Raw genomic sequence first — 5,953 nt, 5'->3', positions numbered from 1 at the left:
TGATTATTCAATGTTCAATGTGAGCATTTCAGCAAACACTGTGTATCAGGGTTTAATTTAATTGTTAATCATTCTGTTGATTGTCTAGGCTTAAAGTGATGGGAAAAAAAATTTAAGATGCAGATTAAACTTAAAAGTGTGTTGTCTTACTCCCCCCCAAAAAGTTGGTTGTTAAACATTTACCAGCACACACACTCCCTCCCCCAGTGAGAAGGGGAGATTCTTTTTATCTCTCTCTTATTGACCCTACCCTGCAGTAAAATTCTGGGGAAATCTCTAAAACAAAATCTAGGTATGATTGCAGTTTCCTCAATAGTAGGTGACTGTTTCCCTTCTAGGAAAGGTGCTGAATTATTTTAGTGGTGTCAGGTTACTCAAAGAGTCTGCATCAATATAAAAGACTCAAAGAACAAATACAGGAAGCATAAGGCACCTAAATAGCTTGTTATGCTCATTATGCCCTTCTTACCCCCCCTCCAAAAGAAAGGTAATTTTGTGGAACTGCTGAATAGATACTGTTTCAGTCACCTCCTTCTTGGACTGTCTGAACAACTTACAAAATCCAGGTTTCCTGACTGACCAAGTCATGGCCTTCTTTAGTCCTTCAGTCAAAGGATCAGCCTGCAAGAGGTCATCTCCTCTGAGAAGCATGCTCTTAAGGAAATGGTTAACTTAAGAATTCCTTTTTTTTTTTTTTTGGCTAGGCAAGGGGTTTAAGTGCTTGCCCAGGGTCACACAGCTAGTAAGTGTCAAGTGTCTGAGGCCAGATTTGAACTCAGGTCCTCCTGATTTCAGGGCTGGTGCTCTATCCACTGTGCCACCTAGCTGCCCCCATAACTTAAGAACTCATAAAGTAATTACCAAGGCTGAGAACATCTATTTTTCAGGATCGATAGTTGTTAAGCTGTGCCTGGGAAAGAAAAAGAAAGGTCAAAGAAGGTAGCGTGGGTTTTAGGCTTACTCAGGCAAACACATTTGAAGGCTGCCAATGCCAATGGAGGAGGGAGGCAGAACTTCCTAACAATCCTCTTCCTGCTTGATTGTGTGTGTGTGTGTGTGTGTGTGTGTGTGTGTGTGTGAGAGAGAGAGAGAGAAAGAGAGAGAGAGAGAGAGAGAGAGAGAGAGAGAGAGAGAGAGAGAGACAAAGCATGAGAAAAAGCAGAGGGGTCTAAAAGGGGAAAGTGGAGTCACTTCTTCTAGACCCAAGCAAGGGAAATTCCTTTGCAAATGTTTGTCCACCCTTTTGCTCATTCATCAGTCATCTTTGACACTAACCCCCAGTTGGTAGTTGACAATAAGGAATTCCTTATGTCATGCCAGCAAGGGGGCATGTCCTTCACTAAGGATGCAAATCTTATATTCATACTAAGTAAACTAAGGCGAAAAGAGGTTGTGACTTGCCCAGAATCAGACAGCTAGTAAGTATCAAGATATGAATACAAGACATCCTGATTCCCAGTCCAGAGCTCTATTCACTATGCCATTTAGCTACCTGTGAACTGATCAATTAAAATGTTTTCTCTAATGATGCAGACTGTAACCTATTAGTCCTGTGCAACTCTTGTCTTTGTCTTCCCCTAAGTCACTGTAGGGGATCCACCCAACATTCTGGAAGACTTCTTTGCTTTTTCCTGACATGAACATATCAGTGGAGCGTTCTGGCTATCTACTTGTGATCCTTCACCCTCAGCACATGCCCTACGCATCTTCTCTTCTTATCATATAACTCCTTGATATCATATTTTGTGTCTGATCATCTTTAAAATTTCCCATTGGTTCTTTGTCACACCCTACTCACACCTGCCATGTTTTTCTCTATTACCCTGTTATATTTATTTTTAATTCTTCATAGACTGTGGGTAGAATATTAATATGAAAAATGAATAATATAAGACATTGCTTTCATGATAAGCATGGGGGTCATTGAAGGAGTTTAACAATTTCTCCAAGGCAATCCAGCCTGCTCTTTTCCTGTTTAATGTTAGGCCCAATTAATTGTCCATCTGTACAGTGTGTCCAAAATGTATTGATGGATAGACTCTGTGGATTATGCATCTAAATTCATGTGGAAATCTAGACAATAGGCATTTTTCATCTACTTGGTCTTTTCTATGTGAACAGTCAAATTAAATTCCTTTGGGGCATATCTCTTCTGGAAGACTCTTCAGTGTTCCAGGGCATCATCTACAAACAAAAGCAGCTGGAGGACCTTACTGTCCACAAACAGTAAGATGCACTAGAGGGCCAGAGTGCTGGATTTGCAGTTAGATGGCCCAAGGTCAAATCCACTTACTCCCTGAGTGACCTCAGTCAAATCTGTAAAGTGAAAGTGTTGGACAAGGTGATCTGTGAGGCCCCTTCCAGGTGTAGGTCACTGGTTCTATGATCCTACCACAAGGAGACAGAGCACTTCAAAGGTATCACTGAGATTTGCTGGGTTAAGGCTCATGACCAGAGTATGGCTATGTAAATCAATCCATCAATGTGTACTCATGAAATATCTACTGGGTTCCAAGCACTGTGCTAGGTGCTGGAGGTACAAGCACAGAGAAGGAAACAATCCCTACTTGTAGAAATCTTATAGTCAAATGGGGAAGACAACAAGTACATGTCTATATCAATCTATCTAACATCTATCAATCAATTGATCTATCATCTATCTATTGATCTATTATTTTTGCTGTCTTCCTCACTTGAATATATTATATGTATACATGTATATACATATATACATACATATATATCATAAAATCATAGATCTAGAATTGGAAGATAATTAGAACTAAGACAGTAAGAAGCCATTTCTCATTTTATAGATAAGAAAACTGATTTTTTTTTTAAAAAGAGGTAGTATATTTTAAGAAGACCTACTGGTGATCTCTTAGGCTGCTCTAAGAGTCTGGGTTAGTGCCCATCAATGGAGACAAAACATGAGACAAAGCAGAAGAGCTTTATTCACCCATCTATCCCAAGAACTGCAGTAGGGATCTAATTTCTTTTTTAGTCTTTATTTAGTATTTTATTTCCCCCCCAGTTAAATGCAAAAACAATTTTTTACATTTGTTAGGGATCTAATTTCTTATCCTGATCAGGGATGAAACTCTCCATTCCTAGTGAGTTATACTTTTGTATAATGACTCTGATTTATTTCCTAGCCTTGGCTTCATGTAGCATTTCTGGCTTCCTTGACTCTGTAGCTCATTGATCAATCAATAAATATCTATTTAGTGCTTACTATGTGCCAGATGCTGCACTAGGTTAGAGAGGCAAATACAAAAAGAATAAAACAATCTCTACTCTGGCTATTTCATCCTCAACCCCTCTTCCATCCCTGCCTGACTATTTCTATGTTTTGTGCTTACTTCTTCTGTATCTATTAGCACCACAAACCTTGCTACTTTACTCTCCAGTTAGAGCCTCAACTTATTTGATTCCTTGCTTTTTTCATTTCTATATCCTGTACCCAACTTCCTATCCCTTGTAATTGTAAAGGGGGACTGGCATATGTGTAGCATGTCTCTGATGGTTTTTCGCCATGGAAGAATCTGGGGAGAGTGTTTCCTGATGGCCATCAGTCTCAGTGTTAAATATTGCCTACCCAGCACCAGTTGACAATGGGATAGAATTCCTTCTGATTTTTGCCAAAAGTCTGGGGTTAGTTTTTAGCTCTTACATATTAACAGAAGCAATTCTGTCTTTCCTTTTCTCCTCGGTACTCACAGAGTTCCTCATGAAAGGAGTTCAAATATTACTCTTGCTTTCCTGTTTTGATTCTGAAGCAGTATTCACTTTGTTTTGTGTTCTGTTCATTAGTGTCAAAGATAAAGACATCATGAATTCATCAAGATGTGTTCTATTAAAAGGAAGCCCTGGTTGGTGGTTTGGCCCTGCCCTTGAAGTGCCAGTCACTAACTTGCCCTCTTAACATTTTGGACTGAAATACCACCCACATGTAGGGGTCACACAGTGTGTTCCAACTTGGTTAACTCCATATAAATCACAGGCCCTGAGCAATATCACACAACAAAGCATTTGTGTGTAATCATCATGGAATAAACAAGGAGTTGTTCAAATACTCATGTGCAGATGCCAGTTTCTTGAGGGGGAAAATCATTACCCCAAGAGTAAGTGTATGAAACCTGGGTTGTATCTTCATATGCAGGCTTGTTTTAAGAATAAAATCCTAGTACTTCGAAATTTAATGGTTTATCTAATCTGCCCTCCTCACTTTACAGATGAAAAAAAAGTCTGTGTCCCACTGTATACTGATGTCTGATTACTTCTTACTGAGTCCCTGATTTCATTAAAGTATAAGTAAATGTGAAGCAAAAAAACCCTGTTTTTAGGATCAGTCCTTTGGAAAGTTAGGTCTCAAAGACAAAGGCAGTATCTCAGGAAAAAAATCTCACAATCTTGTAATAAGCCTCTAGACTTCTAAATAGAGTGAAGCTCAAAACCTTTGGAAGCCATTGCGTTGTTGTTTAAACCACTCAGTAAAGATGTGACTTTTTTCCCCATTACTCAAAAAAGATAAAGTCCCTGTGATCCCTTCATGTCAATATATTCAATACAGAGTCTGTTTTCAGCATGACCATGCTCTGTCCTAATATGGAATGGAGCTTACAGAAGAAAGCCTGACTTAGGAGCCCATAGGATTTGAAGGGTCCTCAGAGCTCAGCTTATCCAGCTCATACATGAAGAGGAATCCCTCAACAGCTTCCTTTGTAATTGTCCACCCAGCTTCCTTTTGAAGATCTCTAATGATGGTGAATTTACTACCTTTGGAAGCAACTTATTCTACTTTGGGAAGGTTTTCCTTCATCTATCGTGAAAGAGCTACCAAGCCATTTCTGTTTGCCTAGATTCAACTATCAAATGACCCTTAATTGGAGAAAGTAGATCCCTCATTGTCACATCCATCAACTCATTGTCCTCACCTTGGCTATTCTAGGAACAATTCTAGTTTTGGGTTTAACCTAGGGTTCCCCCCACTAAAAGGGGGACAGTTAAAGAGACAATCAGTATGCAAATAGGAATCAAAGGTAGGGCAGGCAATTTATTCCTACTCAAAGAAGGTAAAGATTGGCATAAAAGAATCACTACATGATTAACAGAATGGCCAAAACAGAATTCAGTAGCTTACTTATTAATACTAGCACAGTTAGCTGAGAGATCAACACGCAAGCCTTGTTAGGATACAAAATGGTTTCTGCAAGGCTGCTAATTAGGCATTTTCACATTTTATCTACACACTGGGCACTGTCCTGATCAACCAAGCCGGTATGATATTTATAGACCTTCCAGTCCCCATGATTTCCTTGTCAAAGGCCAATCCTACTATTGCTATTGCAATGACAATCATTCCAGTTGTGCAACCCTAGTTATTAGCCAGCTCCTTCCCCTGTCGAAACTTCAGACATACTAGAGGACAGAAAACTCAAAGAGGAAGAGCCTGACTCAGACTCACCTCTGTAAGTTCCCTTTTCTCAGGTGTCGCATGGATGAAATCTTCATGACCCCAGGTTCTAGAGGAATTCTGTCTCTTCTCATCCTGTGCTAGTGTCACATCTTGTTGTCTTGAGAGCAGCAGTTAGGAAAAGACCAACCAGACCTTGCCTCCCTTTTTCTAAAAGGTTCCTTGGGTTCTAAGTTCTTCTGGTTCTACAGTCAATCAGTGTAATTGCAGTGGATGAATCATAAATACTGACCTCCACAGTTCCCTTGTGGTCAATAGAAATGATATCTGTGTAAGCCATGAGTGGAGGTGTGGACATCCGTTATGCATATGGAACCACAATCTGCCTTTCCTTAGTGTTCACCCAACTCCCTTAATTTTGCCCCCTAGGCCCAGCAGAAGTCTAATTCTTCTTTCAAATGACAGTCCTTCAAATTCTTGAAGACAGATAAAATACCACTACTAGGTCTTCCTTCCTCCAGGTTATAAATATAACTC

Source organism: Vombatus ursinus, unplaced genomic scaffold (genome assembly GCF_900497805.2).
Source record: "Vombatus ursinus unplaced genomic scaffold, bare-nosed wombat genome assembly UNPS02014833.1, whole genome shotgun sequence".
Classification (NCBI taxonomy): Eukaryota; Metazoa; Chordata; class Mammalia; order Diprotodontia; family Vombatidae; genus Vombatus; species Vombatus ursinus.
This window is presented reverse-complemented; position numbering follows the sequence as displayed.